Raw genomic sequence first — 19,208 nt, 5'->3', positions numbered from 1 at the left:
TTTCGTTATTATTACACAAGCACGAGACTTGTTTACTATTGCTCTCGGTGAGATACGCGATAAATCGTTGTTTTTTATTCTGTTTCTACTATACTATCCGTTACGATAACTCGCGTTTCTTCCGAAAGTTTAACTATTCACGAATTGAACTGCGCCTGATAATTTAACATAGCAATATCCTCACATTTGCTAATGAAAGTTATCAGGCGCTTAGAATTTTTCTTGCTACGAGTATTGTCTCTATTATTATTTTGTAATATCTTTATATTATTGCATAAAGCTCATGAAAACCTGAAAATAATATAACTTCCAAATAGAAAATCTACGGTAAGAAAACTGGGTTTTTATGCCAGCAACCCAGTAATGTCAGATGCGGGAGTGGGACGCGATGAGAGTTTTACTAGGCGCATGACCGAGAGCGCGAAACGCACGAACTGAGACGAGCGGCCCCGATTGCCTGTGTTTTGATGTTGACGCAGAAGCGCATCGGAATAAAGTGCGCAGGCAGTGCAACGATTATCACGTTCGCAGGCCTCTAAAGTGATGTAAATAACACATAAACTGTAAAACATCGTAAATAAATACGTCGGCACGTAACAAATATCATCTGCCGTAGTTGTAAAGGACTCGGAGCCGCAGTGTGATCGTTCACAACACCATAGCAACGGTTCAGTGAGAAACGACGACACAAGTGACGGTCGCGTCCTGATACAATGAATCCGTGATAAAACATCAAAATAAATAAACTTTGGAGTTGATAGAGACATTTTGTTTCCCGGAGTGCCACAACTCGAGGGCCTTCGTGTATTGGATGAACAGAAAGGCAAGTAGTAGTTAGATGCCCTTTGTTAGGTCGTATTATTCACCTTTCACGTCAGACCGTTCGAGCGAATTCATGGTCAGCACTGCACTGTTTACCTCATCATCACACAATCATGAGCATCGATTTATGCTGCGAGAACCGATTATTTTATTCTTACTGTTTATTTTCCATCACTATTAAGTAGGAAACTTGTTAAACGATAGCAATAAATGCCAATTTTAGATGTAGGTAAGTATGGTTGACGTATTAAATGTCCTTCAAGGTTATCAGAGTTATAATCAATAAGATGCGTGCATAACAATCATAATAGTGATTGTTGTCGTTGTATGGGTTGGGTGGTTCTTTGTTGTGCAGTCAGCTGTTCGGGGCAGGCGGGGGGAGGAAGAGGGAGGGGGGGACCAGACGACTGGTCGCGCGCGCGCCTTGTATTGTCTCCCCACAAATACACGCCATGGGACTGTGCCGTCTGCGACTCTGCAAGGGGTTTCAGACCAAAATAATGAATTGGTCGTGTGCCCCCTCTGAGCGCAACAAAAAGGAGTTTTTGTCGGACTCCTCGAATAATGGATTGCCAGACACGCGCTCTTTTTTTTATTTCACTTCGGTACAAGTATTGTTAGTAGGATGTTGAAAGTGGTTGAAAGCATACCTATTAACTGAACAAGACTATTTAGAGGGTAGTAGGTACCTACGGAGGTACCTACCTACTACCTGTGGTGCTACCTACATAGTCCTACGTCCTTCTTGATCTGATCTTATGGTAAAAAGACTAATTAATCCATTTAATTCTTAAAAAGAGATAGATCGGTAGGTACTCAATTATACAGAGTAGATACATAAAAGGGTACCTACTGTTATTTTATTTTTAGCTGTTACTTTTATCATTCAGTACACAGGATAATGGCAAAAATAAGAAAAACGACACAATTTTGGACGTACTTAGATAATATTTTAAATTGTTTAGGTAAACTTAAATTAAGCAGCTCTTACTTACATCTTGAACAAATCTTTATCAACATGTCCAAGAAAACATTTCAACACGAAGAAGTTGTAAAAGAAAAAACTACACAGACGACGTAATAATATTATTAATAGACTTCTGTCTATTACCAAATTAGCAAAAATAAGTTAGTGGGTTTGTCAAATCGATACTAAAAGGAAAGACGTCGCGACGTCCTATTTCGATTGAATTACTTTCCATTCCATCATCCTTTTCAGCTACTATTTCGATATTACCGTTTCTTCCCATTACTATAGATTCCGTTTCTTCCCATTACTATACATTCTACGTAGTTTATTTTGATGCTCAATAGTCTTATAGAAAGACCAGCCATCATCAACAGCCATTCCCGCCATGTTTTTATGGAACCAATACAGTATTGTAAATTTTAATTCCTAATCTTTTTTGTTAAATTAAGCCGTAAAGTTTATTGTTACATAAATAAAACACTTTCCTAATTCCTTTTTCATGCGAACAGCAGCAGAATCAACTGCCAATATTATTATTTTTCCCCGAAAACGAATTACTGGCTAAATTATAGAGCATAGAAGTCAAGGCTACGGTGAACAAGCATTTTCCTAGCACGCATTCAACTCTTTTAGTCACAGCTCTTTCAGTTTCTGTTGATAAGAAATTGCTTTGTACCATGATTGGGTTAATTTGATTAGGTAATCATACTATTTTGGCCAATTCGATCAAATTTTGAAGCTCTACCTATCAAAGGAATCGTTATGTAACTTTAAGCAAGAAAAAATACGTTTCAAAAATGTTTTTTCACACTAACCCACTGTTTGTTCTATACGCATTCGGTAACACTACAATGAGATCTTTCTGCGACTTATCGACACGTCAAAAATATAAAGCTGCTTCTGTAGACAACAATTCACATGTGCACATATGCGGCTTCGAACGCATTCTGGTCCTTCGTGACGTTGGAGCACGGAAGCCCTTACAGGCTGCTTCCCAGTGCAATCCCGGATTAACACTCATTGGTTTACCCAGTTACTGTTAGAGTGGGTGATTCTAGCAAGTGGTGTTAGGACGCGTGTACACTGCATAGCTTTTCGCTCGATTGAAGATTTTGCATCCACTTTTTTTAATCCTGGACTTGGTATCTGAAAGTCGCATGAGCGTAACCCTTTTTGTTCGTTCGTTCATTTTACCCAAATGACGTCTACTGCTAGACAAAGGCTAAGCGGGACCGGTCTTGCGCATCCAGATCATCAGCATCCAAATCAATCAATCCGCAAAAACTTTCATCGCTAATTTCACTTCCATCAAGTCCATTATTTATGTAAGTAAGTTACTATAGAATCCTCTAACATGGAGTGCCCAAGTACCTACTCCATGTTAGTGGTTAAGTAGTGTGGGATAAGTAGAATCAGGAAATTCGAACCGAAAACTGAATTTATAGAAGGAACAATTTCTTTATCCTCTTCAAGGTCCGCTCTCCACTACCTTCAAGATAACAAGCTTACAGCGAAATCCTAGACAATTTGTGTGGGCTCGTATGCGATTTGAAAGTCTAATGTTTCGAAAATAAGCCTCCTATTTGTATGCCCTAGACCAGAATACAACACAACACATGATGACTAGGCTCTTCTTTATGTCGTTCGTATGTCGTCACGTCACGAAGCCGTTACTAGTGCCACTGCACTTCCCAGTCCTGGCCCTAATCTCAGATTAACATTCATTGGGTAACCCACTTAGAGCGGGCATTTCACAGTCGTCACTCGTCGGTATTAGGTTACAGGAGTTCAAATATACACGGTATGTGTATGTTTGGAACTTACAAACTTCGGTTACAGCTTGTATAGTGTGATGGAGTCCTTTTTATTTTTACGGAGAGCTAAAATTTTTCGTGGGGGGCATAGACATTTTGATGGGCACATTGATATTGATCGTCATGTTGTTTCAAGAAGAGAATCGTTGAACTTGCTTTTGAGTATGTAATTATACAACTGTAGCCTCCGCTCCGTAAAGATGTCTTGTCTTCCATAGGATTTAAAAGCTAGTGTAGCTCTCAGAGAATCTACGTCATCGCAAAAACCAACTTTATCTGTCAGGGATTTAGAATGTGGCTTTTAGGTCTAAAGCATCTGAAAGGATAAAGATAGCCATGATATTGCGAACAATAATTTGGAGGGGACATAAACGTTTAGAGGCTTCTCAGCATTTTATTTTTGGACATTTTATTTCGTAACATTTTCGCACTGAAAGTCGACCGCTACTTTTTTTAGTAATTTACTGTTTTATTTTGCTGGTGATACAATTCTTGCTTAAAACAATTTAAAACAATGCTAGACTTTGATATTTTGATTAAATTAATTTGTTTTCAAGTCTCCCTTTGACTATAATAAACTTAATGCATCTTCTTGAGTAAGAAAGTGTCTTTGAATGGATTTTCTCTGCAATTTATTAAACCAAATTAAGTTCCAATTTAAATTTTCGTCTAAAATATACTGAATTCTTCCTTTGAACTCGTTGCCAAAAAGAGTAACGTCGTTTGTCGTATTTTCACACTTCACGAGTCGAGTGCAATCAGAAATACTTGTTTCAAAGGAAAAACTGGCGTGCTGCTGAAAATATAGAATGCAAATTCATATAAATGAACTTTGGTAAAACATAACGGGTGAGCTTTAAAATTTACACAATTAGGTAGGTACCTGGTTTGTTAAGCAATCTTTGTAAGCTTTATAGTCAAATGAATTACAATTAGTAATAGGTAGGTATCAGGCACATAGCGTAGAGAATAAAATTCTTGCTTATTCTGAATCTAACTTTATTCTAACAGCATTCGATTCCTTTTTGTGCAGCAATCTAGAACGCACAGTTACTACAACGTTCATAGCGCAAATGACTATTTTTAGTCATTTAATACAATGAATGCCATGTAGAGATCGTTAGCCTAGTGGGCTGTGTATGAATAAGCGCTGCATTCTAAACAATATATCATCTTGGTAATGACCAGCCTGTATAGATGGTGTTCTTAGAAGGCGTGTAAAGTTGACAGCGCATCAACCTAAAGACTTGCATCTTATGTAGTCGTAATAAATGCGATTTTGCAATAAAAATATGATGTGCTGTAAATTCAACAAAGCCGAGCAAGATAACTGGCGCGTCAGCTGATATTAACTTTTGCAATATGTCGCGGCAACAGCCATCGTTTAGTCAGTCTTAAGTTTCATACTCATGCAGTCACTCTAACAAAATGCACTCACACTTAATTGTCCTTCTTCTAATATAATATGAAATGCTTTTTTATGCGTCTGTCTTCATTATGTGAGATGTTGAAGTTAAAGATAGAAATTATAAGAAAGCTCTAAAATCTACTTGGCCCAAAGGTTGACTGAAAGAGAATGCCAAAATATTGCAAGATTGCATTAAGTTTGCGTTTTGTGGCAGGAAGTACCTATTTATTTAACGCATTAAACGCTACCAACGAGATTTAAGCCGTAGGTAGTTAAATTTTATCAAAATCATCTCCTCAAAAAGTAAAGGCGTGACTCACTTACGAATTTAGACCCCTCAATATGGCGACATTTTTCTAAAGTAGGTTTAAGTATTTATTTATTTTCATCACTCATTACATTTTTTATTTGTAAAAAGGCTGTGACCGTAATCCTGATCAGAAGTTCGAAAATTTTCAATCGAGTCACGTAAGTGAAGTCCACTTTTGCGACTTTGATAGTTTTCTCGAGGAGAAAAAAGTTCTCATAAGTAAGTATAACGTGTTGAATTAACAATTTAATACTTCGACATGTTTTGATTCTGTGGTTTCCATTTCCTTTTATTCTTCCTCATGAAGTTCAAAATCGCCTCATCCCTCACAATGATAAACCACACAAACGAACGTCCATACAAAAGAGCCATAGATCTTAAAGTTGCATCTGACTATAGATTTTTGTTGCAAAAGCGCACCTAAGTACAACTGCACAAGAAACCAAATGTTAAACTTGATGTGCCCTCATCTGTACTGTACCTACGGGGAGGGTCGATGCACCTCTGCAATCGTACTAACAATGCTGTGGATGTAAGCTGAGTGGCTGTGCGTGCTTTCTCCTCACATGCCAGGGCCGGCTCTATAAACAATGTAGGTGCTTATCGTAGCAAGTATTTATTCTGTGGTAGGTAAAAGATACTTTAGAAAGTCTTAATTCTTTCAAACGAACGTACACTGTATACCAAACTAAATGCAGCTTCAATAAAAGCTCAAAACATTCAAATGCTTGGAAGCTTTTCAAAATTTTTCGTTTCACTTATTTTCTTTTTCTAAATCTCTACGAGAGTTTGAAATATGTTACATAGTCATACTACCAACCTCGAAACATAATACCTAGTCCCAACTAGTTTTAATTGTTGTGGTGTATGATTAAATTGTAGTTTTCCCTACCTAGATGCGGCTCTGTATCACGATAGAGTCGCTCCAGCAAAGCGAAAAACCGCAAACCGTTTGCACATTCTTTGTAAACGTTTAGGTCTGGGGTTTTAATTTCAATTGTGTAATTTAACGCCGTGAAATTATGAACGTGTTATTATACAGAAACAATCGCCTGGAATTTGTTCGTCATGAAACTAGCCCGGGCTGTTGGTTTCGCATTTTCAAAGTCAAATCTGAAATCTAGACTTTTTTGTACTTGCTATTTGACGTTTTAGAACGTCTACATTTAATCCTGATAAAGTTTCAGATAGTACAGGCACGTAGAACACTATCTAACAATTACTAGAAATAGATTACAGATTACCGGTGGCTTTTTATGTCAGACCTAGACATAGAAATAGATAGAGATCCAAACGTTCTGAAATAACTTGGTTTTACGCAAAATGTGTTGGTAAGCGCATAAGGGTATTTCTTCGGAGGCAAAATTTTCGATGTCTTTGGGTATAGTTCAGTAACCAACTAACAAAATGGCATGCAATATTTTTTTTCCTATAGCTTAGCTATAGCCCTATCTGGCGCAAATTACATTTTTGACATAATTGCTGTCTTTATACAAATTAAAAATATTAAAANTTTTGGGTATTTCACGTTCCTTTAATTTGTGATTTCTTATTGTAAAATGCTTAAATCTAAAAATTTTCTCAGATAACTATTTGTCCAAGGATCTATGCTATAGGTTATAAATGTTTGTTAATTCGTTTTCACAGTATTTTTATAAAAATTTCAGCTTGTAAACTGACGCTAAAGTGGAAATTTACAAAACCTGTGTGGACTTATCTTGATAGAATTCTTAAATGCTAAACTAATCGCAATATTTTCTCAATTAACTATTTAGACGATGAAATTGCCTAACTATTTATGCCTATAACATATTTGTAGTATTACTGGTTAATGATTGTAACGAGTTGAAAAAGTACTGTTTTTGCGCCAAACGGCGTAAACGCTCTTAAGTAGTCTTAATAAATGCGATTTTGCAATAAAAATATAGTATGATGTGCTGTAAATTCAACAAAGCCGAGCAAGATAACTGGCGCGTCAACTGATATTAACTTTTGCAATATGTCGCGGCAACAGCCACCGTTTAGTCAGTCTTAAGTTTCATACTCATGCATGCACTCAAGCTTTATTATCCTTATAACACATAAAATGCATTTTTATGCGTCTGTCTTCATTATGTGAAATGTTGAAGTTAAAGAAATTATAAGAAAGCTCTAAAATCTACTTGGCCCAAAGGTTGACTGAAAGAGAATGCCAAAATATGGCAAGATTGCATTAAGTTTGCGTTTTGTGGTAGGAAGTAGGTACCTATTTGTTTAACGCATTAAACGCTACCAACGAGATTTAAGCCGTAGGTACCTAGTTGAATTTTATCAAAATCATCTCCTCAAAAAGTAAAGGCGTGACTCACTTACGAATTTAGTCCCCTCAATATGGCGACATTTTTTTAAAGTAGGTTTAAGTATTATTTTCATTACTCATTACATTTTTTATTTGTAAAAAGGCTGTGACCGTAATCCTGATCAGAAGTTCGAAAATTTTCAATCGAGTCACGTAAGTGAAGTTCAGTTTTGCGACTTTGATAGTCTCGAGGAGAAAAAAGTTCTCATAAGTAAGTATAACGTGTTGAATTAACAATTTGATACTTCGACATGGTTTTGATTCTGTGGTTTCCTTTTCCTTTTATTCTTCCTCATGAAGTTCAAAATCGCCTCATATCTTACAATGATAAACCACACAAACGAACGTCCATACAAAAGAGCCATAGATCTTAAAGTTGCATCTGACTATAGATTTTTGTTGCAAAAGCGCACCTAAGTACAACTGCATAAGTAACCACATGTTAAACTTGATGTGCCCTCATCTGTACTGTACCTACGGGGAGGGTCGATGCACCTCTGCAATCGTACTAACAATGCTGTGGATGTAACCTGAGAGGCCGTGCGTGCTTTCTCCCTCATGCCAGGGCCGGCTCTTTAAACAATGTAGGTGCTTATCGTAGCAAGTATTTATTCTGTGGTAGGTAATAGATACTTTAGAAAGTTTAATTCTTCCAAACCTTACGTAAACCGTTTAATCACAGCTTCAATAAAAGCTCACAACATTTAAATTTTTGAAAGCTTTTCAAAATGTTTCGTTTCACTTTTCTTTTTCCAAATCACTACGAGAGTTTGAAAACGTTACATAGTCATACTACCAACCTGGAAACATAATACCTAGTCCCAACTAATTTTAATTGTTGTGGTGTATGATTAAATTGTAGTTTTCCCAACCTAGATGCGGCTCTGTACCACGATAGAGTCGCTCCAGCAAAGCGAAAAACCGCAAACCGTTTGCACATTCCTTGTAAACGTTTAGCTCTGGGGTTTTAATTTCAATTGTGTAATTTAACGCCGTGAAATTATGAACGTGTTATTATACAGAAACAATCGCTTGGAATTTAATTCGTCATGAAACTAGCCCGGGCTGTGTAGGTTTCGCATTTTCAAAGTCAAATCTGAAATCTAGACTTTATTTTACTTGCTACTTGGCGTTTCAGAACGTCTACATTTAATCCTGATAAAGTTTCAGATAGTACAGTCACGTGTCACGTAGAACACTATCTAACAATTACTAGAAATAGATTACAGATTACCGATGTCTTTTTATGTCAGACCTAGCCATAAAAATAGATAGAGATCCAACAGTTCTGAAATAACTTGGTTTTACGCAAAAGTCCCTAAATCGCAAGATGTGTTGGTAAGAGCATAACCCAATAACACCTGAACCAATTTTACCAATTCTTTTTTTTATTTTTAATGTTCGTTGAAGTCCAAGGATGGTTTTTACGGCGAGAAAAATTCCAATAATTTCCGGAAAAACCCCGGGCGAAGCTAGTAGGCCATAAAAAGGACTTCAAACAACCTTTAAAGTTTATTTTCTGTAAACTCGCGTACACAAATTAGGGAAACCATAATATTGGGTTCTATTTTTAACCCACCATTGCCCAATTCAATTTTGTGTTTATTTTGCTCTACAATTAGACGGCGACCTATTTCACAAGCTTGTGCCCAACAGTTATCAAGCCCGGTGACCTTAAACCGCGGTTTTGAATAACATTTGCGCAATTGTTAACTACCCGCAATCTATGTTAAAATGTGACGAAATAGCCTGGTTCTTGCGATAATTTAAGTTTTAATTGAATATGTTTATTATTTTTCATAGCTTATGTCAGGATAGCATAATAAGTAAGTAACTAATTATTCCGATTTCTACTTCATAATCACACAACACAAAAGTTTAAAAGTAATTGGATATGTAGGTATTGGAAATGTATGTTCTCATTTCTAGAGACGTGACCAAAGAACTTCAAAGTGTATATTTAAAAGTTTTCCTTTCCATTTCGAAGAAGTTCGAAGTCACTATTTCGTCACAATCTTTCCCGGCGCATCCGTGACGTCACCGCGCCCTAGTTTCGGCAGATGCGTCCGAATTTGGGTTAACTGCTTGCAATCGAGACGAAAACATCGTTCGTTAACTAACGCAGTGCCGAATTCAATCAATGACTCGTTGCGGTTCTGAATCAATATGCGGCTAATAATAAATTACTCTAGAACTGACTGAAAACAGGATCAGATATACCTAAGAACCTGAAAACAAAGTGTTCTTTCACCATATTAAAATCAGTTGTTTTAAAAGTACCTACTTAGATACAAACAACTGGCCGTAGAAGAGTTAGGCCCAGAACAGACGGTGAAACGCAACTGCAACGAAACTGCAACTGCTAGTTACTTTTGAGTTGCATCTAAGTTTCTGCCATTCAAACTGGTCGCGTCATGTGTGGTCTCTCAACGGACGCTATGGCAGAAACCTAGATGCAACTCGAAAGTAACTAGGTAGCAGTTGCGTTTCACCGTCTGTTCTGGGCCATACAGTACCTTGGACGAATAAATCGTCCAACTACAGTACCCATAATTGTTTCCAACCATTTATCGCATCTAATAAGATTTAAACTTTCGTTTTCAATTTCAACTAAAATAGAGAAAAACGAGAAAGAAACATCGAGCCGTGAATACAAAATATGTTAACTCATAAAAAAATGACACGTCCCGTGTTTCTCTATTATCTCATCTGTTTTTCCGCGGTAATTTTCACCTAAGTCCGGCAAGAGTTCTTTCAGAATTGCCGCTATTTCTAAAGTTTAAATTCGTCCAACCAGTCCAGGCTTGACACTTGAGAAATTCACCTCTGTACAGGACAAAGGAGTATCACTTGCCGCATGCTCTCTACATCTCACGTAGCTTTAGTGACGTTGTTGCACAATATTCAACAAGTTTTCCGCGAAAACTTGAAAATCACACCGTTGCAAAACTCAGCGTGCTCTAGTTTCGTCTAAAATGCATTTCGCTATAAACAGATATAAATATGTAAATTGAAATATCGAATAACTGTCCTCCCAATAAATTACATGAATATAATAAAATTAAAACAAAACGCAACTGTAAATTTATTAATTGACTTCTTTAAATGTAAACTTCCAATTTTGGGACCCCCTCTAGTATAATTGAAGTAGATACTTACGAGTACTTACTTAAATGACTAATTCTTCAGCTTAAAAAGTAAACACTTTTAAAGCTGAAGCCACTTTTAAGTACCTACTAAATGTTAGCGTTTCGATATATTAAGCATACATAAAACCAAAGTAAAACGTTTCCCCTCTAAGGCTCTCCAAGCCACAATGCACCCTCGATTGACTTTCTCCTCGCATTTGTGACGTCACCACGCCCCAGTTTCGTCAGATGCACCTATTTGGGTTAGTTGCAACGGGGTTGCTTGGTAACGGCACCCCGTTTGTTTATCATCTGGGTAATGTGGCTATTAATGCTATAATTGCTGTTGGTTTTCCTAATAAAATAAAAATAAAATACTACGATTACGAGTATGATCTTACATAGTTACATACTCGTACCTATAAAACTATACCACGACTATGAGTAAGATTATATACATAAGTAGTTATATACCTAGATTTGAAATGGGAGCACAATAATAAAACAATAAGATCATAAAGACAGGAGAAATAAGAGTTATGTACAGAAAAATCATTAAAATGCATGCACAAGATGCACAATAAAATCCACGCTGACGAAACTGCGGGCAGAACCTACTTGTACAAAGATTATGAGGTGTTTAAATGTTATGTTTCTTTCAGTAGAACATACAAATTTATTGGCAAAAAGGCGCGATAAACATGGCATAGTTGAAAATTTTATAAAAAAAAATAAAANATTCTGTGCTTATATCGTGATAGCATAGTAAGTAAGTAACTAATTATGTATTTCGATAAGTATCTACTTCATAATCATACAACACAAAAGTTTAAAAGTAATTGGATAATGTATGTTCTCATTTCTAGAGACGTGACCAAAGAACTTCAAAGTGTATATTTAAAAAGTTTTCCTTTCCATTTTCTGGAAGTTCCAAAGTCGCTATTTCGTCACAATCTTCCCCGGCGCATCCGTGACGTCACCGCGCCCCAGTTTCGGCAGATGCATCCGAATTTGGGTTAACTGCTTGCAATCGAGACGAAAACATCGTTCGTTAACTAACGCAGTGCCGAATTCAATCAATGACTCGTTGCGGTTCTGAACCAATATGCGGTTAATAATAAATTACTCTAGAACGGACTGAAAACAGGGCCAGATACACCTAAAGATCTGAAAACGGTGTGTTCAGTTTTACTGTATTAAAAATCAGTCGTTTAAAAAAGTACTAAGAGCGCTTTCACATTTTGGCGATTTAGCAGCACGACAGACGCGCTGCCGAAAACTTCATACTATGTGAGTCACAGTGACAGCGGATGCCTGCCTTCACATTATAAAAACGCCGCAGCCGCGCTGTAGTCGCGCTACTAACGCCCTATCCCTAATGTGAAAGCGCTGCCGCGCTGTTAGAGTAGGCGCACACCGTTGATTTTTAGTTGGCCGATAGTTGTGCCCGATTTCAAATTGTATGAAGAATTGGCCAAATCGAATCGGCGTAGTGTGCGCACTCCCATATTACATGCCGATACTGATCAACAGCCCGACTAAACTATCGGCCGACGAAAAATCAACGGTGTGCGCCTACTCTTAGAAGTAAAACAACTTTGCGTGCTTGGAGAGGACTCATAATGATTTCCATTTCATCTGTTTTTACGCGGTAATTTTCAAAATTTGCCGCTATTTCTAAAATTTAAATTTGTCCAACCAGTCCAGGCTTGACACTTGAGAAATTCACCTCTGTACAGGACAAAGGAGTATCACTTGCCGCATGCTCTCTACATCTCAGGTAGCTTTAGTGACGTTGTTGCACAATATTCAACAAGTTTTCCGCGAAAACTTGAAAATCACTGCACGCTCTAGTTTCGTCTAAAGTGCATATCGCTATAAAATACTAAGACGACATAAAACACTAAGACTTAAGACAGAAATAAATCTGTAAATTAAAATATCTAATCCTACTATCCTCCCAATAAATTACATGAATAGAATAAAATATAAAACAAAACGCAACTGTAAATTAATTGACTTCTCTAGATGTAAACTTCCAACTTTGGGACTCCCTCTAGTTTAATTAAAGTACTTACTTAAATTACTAACATCTAATTCTTCAGCTTAAAAAGTAAATACACTTTTACAAGTTTTTATGTACTAAATGTTAGTGTTTGATATAATAAGCATAATACATAGTAAAACGTTTCCCCACTGAGGCTCTCCAAGCCACAATGCACCCTCGATTGACTTTCTCCTCGCATTTGTGACGTCACCGCGCCCCAGTTTCGTCAGATGCACCTATTTGGGTTAGTTGCAACGGGGTTGCTTGGTAACGGCACCCCGTCTGTTTATCAGCGGGGTAATGTGGCAATTAATACTATACTACGACTATGAGTAACGCCCGTATTCACAAACATTACTATGAGATCTCACAGTGCGCATGGGCGCCCAGGGTGACACGGACGCACACGAATTAATCACAGAGCTCTATTACTCTATTCAACGCTGTGCATTCGATTTGCTGCTTCACTTCAGCAAGCATCGTTTGTGAATACGGGCGTAAGATTATATCGAGATTCGAGATACCATTGTTACCTAGATTTGAAATGGCAGCAGAATAATAAAACAAGCGAGCCAATAAGATCATGAAGTCAAGAGAAATAAAAGTTATGTACAGAAAAATCATTGAAATCCACGCTAGCGAAACTGCGGGGAGATCCTACTTGTAAGTACATACAAAGATTATGATATTTTTATGTTGTGTTTCTTTCAGTGGAACATAATTATAATTTATTGGCAAAAAGGCGCGAGAAACATGGCATAGTTGAAAATAAATGTAGGCTGAAATAAGCAACAAAAATGATAAACTGAATACCTAAGAATTTAAATTTTCTGTTACGAAAACGCGAGTATAAACAGGCACGTGAAATGCCAGTCGTAACTCACTGGTATTAACGAAAAATGAAGATATAACCTCCCTTAAGTTGGACATTGGACTATTATTTATGCCTCATTTGTAAAAAAATATCACGCTAGAAAAGAAGCGAGCCAACGCAGTAGGTTTTTATTTTTAGTTTGCGAACAGCACCCAGTTTTGTCACTTAGTGAATTAGCAATTCATATCCTAGCTAGGTTAAACTTGCAAGAAACTTCACAAGAAATTAAAGTTTTCAGTAGCTAAGTAAAGCTGGTACGATATTACGTGCCGGCGACAACAAACTCTCGAAAATTTTCTTACGCGGTAGTTAGAACATGTGACTTCTATGTATAATTTTATTTGTAGTTAAGATCTTCATAAGTTTGGGCAGGCAACTGGTTTGCTTTGATCGAATGTGTGGTGCCGCGAAAGGCATTCAGTGTGGTTGCGTACCGCCATTACCGCCCAAAAACATGCGGGAGGGCGAAACGATTCGAAAGTACCTTGGTACTATTACTTATTCTGTGCTAAAGCTTAATTCATCCTGCATGTCAGTTCGCCCTACTTTGTTTCAAGATTAGTGTTGTGAGTTAGTTCTTTTTACTTTCAATTTCAAATAAGTAGGTATAGCTAGTATCAACTTCGCTACATCCTTGATTGCTCTACAAACGGTAAATGTATGCGATTTCTAAAATAAATAGCACATTATCTAAACTTGTAAGAAATCCAGTACACTGGCCTCCAATAAAATCAACGTACCGGGGTCTAACGGACTGTTAAACCAATATTCCCACAGCGTAAAGCGTAATGAACACTATTTAACAGCGTATTTTCTAAACTAAACTTAATCCCCCGTCTATTAAAGTCATCTTGAGTAAACAACAAACAACCAACTACTACAATATTGGATCTAGACCTCGTTATCTCCATTATTTGGATAGATAACAATACGAAACAATTCAGTCAGGTTAACGCGCTCTGGACTTAATTAAGCAACAATTAAACTGTTTTAGTAATCATAACAGTAATTACGAACTATAATTGTTTTTATAGAATCCCCAGGCTAGATGCGAAATGTTGTTGCCCTCTAAATACATATTCTTACGCAAGTAAACAGCATGGCGTTTAATGTGAGAAAAACTTATAACTACAATGAGTTTTTGCTCATCCTTTTTTAATCCAAGTCTTTTTAAAACGTTACAAGTTTTTCCCAAGTAACTTTAGTGTTAAAGAGTTGAGTTCGATACTTAATTTGATCGTTGTTGGCGTTTGTCCAAGTCCAAGTATAAACTTTGCCTTGAAGACGTGCTTTGTAGACAGGAAAATTGGAGATAAAATTATTATAGCAATACGCACAATACTCGTCTCGTACCTATATGACCCGTATTTACGACATGTATTGCAATAAAAAATATTGCATTTTTAATATAAAGTAATATGCATTGTTTTATTTTTTCTTGTTGTGTTTTCTACTTAGATTCTGTGTATACCTACATTATAAACTTGCAGGAGATGATTCTAATAAATAAATCAGTCGTATTTTTGAAAAAGAAAAACTTTGTAGGTAAATCATAAAAGAAAACTACCTTTAAGAATAGATTCAAGCCTTTAATTAGTCAGATTAGGTCATCAGGTCATTAAGTTTCTATTGTAGGAACACGATCCCTCTCTAATTAACCAAAGGCAAATGACGGTTTTGGTTTACACTCGCTGCATTGCCCAGACGGGTTAATAGGTCTACCTAACATAAAAATTCAACCTTTTGCAGACCTTTAGCAATCTACTCGTATGTTTTTCGTTGATTCAGCATACCATCGCGGCTATTCCCACCGCTGCAACTCCTGTGTAGCCAGGATCTACAGCTTGACCGCCAATAAAAACCCACCCAGTGAAAGTCAATTGCTAGACATCCAAACTAAGCCCCACGGACGAGGAAGACCCCGAATTACATGGATGTCCGTAATCAATAACGACCTTAAAGAAGCCCAAGTTAACAGTAAGACAGCCCAGGACCGAGCTGCCTGGACACGCATGACGCGGAGGGCCGACCCCAAAGCAAATGGGAATGGGCCAGGCAAAGAAGTGAATGTCAAGTTTGTCCCGGGGCTGGCTGGTGATTCAGAATACCAGCTCGAAGTATGAAAACAAAACTGTTATTGCATAACGAACACGTTTACGGACTGTAATCCTATAAACTAGTTGACAGCAGCTAACAAGATAAACTGCTGGGAACTACTTGAACATTAAAAACACAACTTGTGGTGTTTACTACTTTACTCATTAATAATGTGGCTCTGTTTGATAAACAGTCAAGTTGAAAACTTTTTGTTGTTTAGAGTCAGTCAGGTTAATGCCTAATTTGTTAGCGTCAGTTGCACCACATTAACTTTAACAGTACTTACTATAACTAATGTACCGGTGTTTTTGTACAGAGTTCGACAGACTTTTGACATTAGAAATCATTATCTACGTCAGCTGTGTCGGATTGTCGTCCTAATGCTGTTTATCCCCAGACTCCATGACTATTATAAGACTCTACAATGCTATCAACCTGTCCTTAGATCCTGAAAATCTTCTTTACATTTTAGCCTATTGTTTTTCTGTGAAGTAAAAGCAAAAAAAGTAATATGTTAGATTGAAAATCTATGTCATTTGTGGAATTGCGGATTGACTAATAGAACTGCTGTCAACCTGTCCTTAAAATCCTGAATCTTGAAAATCTTCTTCTTTACATTTTCTGTGTAGATGTAGGTAGTTATTACGTATGAGAAAGTCAATTTAATTTTATAGATTTCAGCTGTCAATTTAAGACCTCAGAAACCTTTATTGGTAAGGGTTAAACGCTTAATGATACCTAATTACTGGAACTTATCTTGATAAAGGGTTGCGTAAGTATCGATACTTCGCCTATCGATTGTTGCATTGCGACTTGTAGTTCATCTCTATTGATATTTCAGATTAACAACCTACTTTTTTTCAATTTAATACTTATAGACTTTTTCAGGCACTAGTCTTTACATTGTACTCTTACATGATTAAATCTCAAAGATTTTTTTGCGGGCAACGTTGTTATTTTAATGTAACTAATGGTACTCTATTCTCTTTCCATAGATTTCAATTCCTCAAATAAGAAGTTTCAGTAAAAATACCATGATAAAGATAATACCAGTTAAGTTTTTTTTTATAACGTATTTTTAATTTTTGATAATTTACATTTTAAAAAAATACTTAGAAATAAGAAAGAAAAATAAATAAATATTATTGAATACTAATTAGCATCGACAGTTTTACCGATGCTGACAATCGATAGACAACACTATCGATCGATGCAGTCGTATCGTCTAGGCCTAATAACGGTGGTTATATTTTATTCAGGCCCACCGGCAAGCGGCCATCAAATGAAGCGCTTTGATAAATTATGTAAAACTAACTCGATCAGCAATGTCAGACGTCACTCAAGCCGACTACTTAGATGTACAACAATGTGCGCAGTCATGTTTCGATTTCTTTTATTGATCGTTCCTATGTCTCAAGTAGCCATATTTCAAAACACAGAGGTGGTAGAGCTTATTTTATGCACGAAAATAACGCACAAATAAACAAAAACCTCTTTTCAAGATAATGTTTTTATAGAAATGTCTTTTGAAAATACACTACAGTGCATATAAAATTAATTTACTTAATGTTTGTGATCATTATTTGTTATTTATAATTAAAAATAAGGCCGTTGACACAAGTGCGTTTAATCCTAAAACCCGTTGCACAACTTGTTGATATTTTTACCAAAAAGTGCTACGAAGGCAAAGCTCAGTTGAAAGTTTGTGACGTCAGTAAGTCCGGATGACAAAGTTAATCCACAACGGGCCGCAAAGGCGGTTGGTGAAAAAACAACCCTCGCAGATCCACGCAAAGCGGCATTTGCGATAATAAACTTTTACAGGGCAGGTAGAACAGCCGTGTCATATTTTATCAACAACGTGTTGCGTAATATAGCCAGTAGAGGCTTTTTAAAAAACGTGGAAATTGTACTCCTTGTTCTATTGATGGTAATGGTCTTCAATAATAGAACGCAGATTATCTCGCAATCTCGACAATTTTAATAAGGTAGTTATTATAATTTTATTTTTCGCACAAAACTGTCAAGGCTCTTGTCAGTCTATTTATTACTTTGAATATTAATAATTTAGGTTTCGTCCTATTATCAGCGTATTTGAAATGTTTATTAATTTTGACGTCTTGGACACAATATGCATTGATCGTGGCTGCTCTCGTTTGGCTATGTCTTGTTTTTAGCCAGACCTAAAATCTGCATCCGAATGGCCGCTTTCCATACAAAACATAGTTGCGCTGTGGACTAGTCGCGCGTGTGTCGCTACCCTGATAACCCGCCTTTTTAGGGCAGGTCGACACTAGAATGTTTTTTGTTCAGAATTATTTTCCTCTTTACTGAAAATATAAATAAAAACTTCTCAAATATAACACGCAGATCGTTCACGAAATGATATGGCATTATGGTGTCTTATTCTTCAATTTAATATTCAACATTCCAATTTCCAATTTATTTATTTAGGCTCCCGTCTATCTGGCAGAATCTCGTTACGCAGAAACTCATTTGGCATAACTCACGTGGCATAATCTTCTTTAACCGAAGCCGCGGCAGCGGCCGCCGAGCGCTAAGTCTAGAATCGCATACTTGAATAATCGATTTCCAATAAAAACTACCCAAAAAACGCAACTTAACCTCAAAATTTCATTTTCAGTTTTTTCAGAAACTAAGTTTCTGATCTCCCCCATTCACAGGGGGAGTTCCCCTACCCCCCTCTCTCCCTCCACCTCATCCCTACAACCCTTAATAATGCGATAGGGGAATAAACATTTTACCTTTAATAGTATGCCAAAAGACTATTCTGACTAAAAACTTTCTGCGATGTGATGGTTCTGCTTTTTAATTATTCGGGATACTAAAATTGTGCCTAAAGATGATTCTGCCTTACCAAAATTATTAGTTTTGAATGTATACCAAATGAGTGTATGCCTAACGAATTTCTGCGTAAAGAAGATTATGCCATCCGTTGTTATGCATAGTAAAATTATGATTAAAAAAGTTCTGCGAAAAAAGGTACAACCATTTATTTATAATCTGCTTGAAGGCTCACAGAAAGTCCAAATCGCCAACAAGTTATCCAATATTTTAAAAGATTTTGGATATTCATTAGACTCAATTTCAGATGGGACTCGAATTCAAAACCTTTTTTTTTGCCGGGTATAATCGCCTGCTACTTACCCTTTCGAATTATTTACATTCCATCAAAGACCTCCAGATAAAACTCATCTAATTTAAAAATAAACACTTAATAGAAATGTTAAATTACTCAGCGAGGACAAAAAACAACGAGTCATCGGCATAGTTTTGTATGAAAAACACTATTTTGATACAATTCTGAATCTTTACATCGGAATTCATACCAAAGCGTGAATGGACGGAAGAGAAGTCATCTCAATACTGATGCCATGCC

The 19,208-nt window shown here is 36.8% G+C and overlaps 1 protein-coding gene across 2 annotated transcripts in view; it reads left to right on the top strand.

Annotated features, from left to right (window-relative positions):
• Positions 1 to 482: 482 nt before the first annotated feature.
• Positions 483 to 19,208, top strand: part of Ypel (Yippee-like) — a 148,612-nt gene continuing 129,886 nt past the window's right edge. Inside the window, exon 1 of one of the 2 annotated variants that reach the window (XM_028307437.1) lies at positions 483 to 823. The gene's annotated coding sequence lies outside the window, so the exon portion shown is untranslated. The remainder of the gene's footprint in view (positions 824 to 19,208) is intronic. The other variant, XM_028307440.1, reaches the window with a different exon arrangement.

The sequence above is a fragment of the Ostrinia furnacalis genome, unplaced genomic scaffold (genome assembly GCF_004193835.3).
Source record: "Ostrinia furnacalis isolate ACB-3 unplaced genomic scaffold, ASM419383v2 OfSCF2237, whole genome shotgun sequence".
Lineage (NCBI taxonomy): Eukaryota > Metazoa > Arthropoda > Insecta > Lepidoptera > Crambidae > Ostrinia > Ostrinia furnacalis.
The sequence above is the reverse complement of the archived record's forward strand: the minus strand, read 5'-3'. Positions and strand labels throughout refer to the sequence as shown.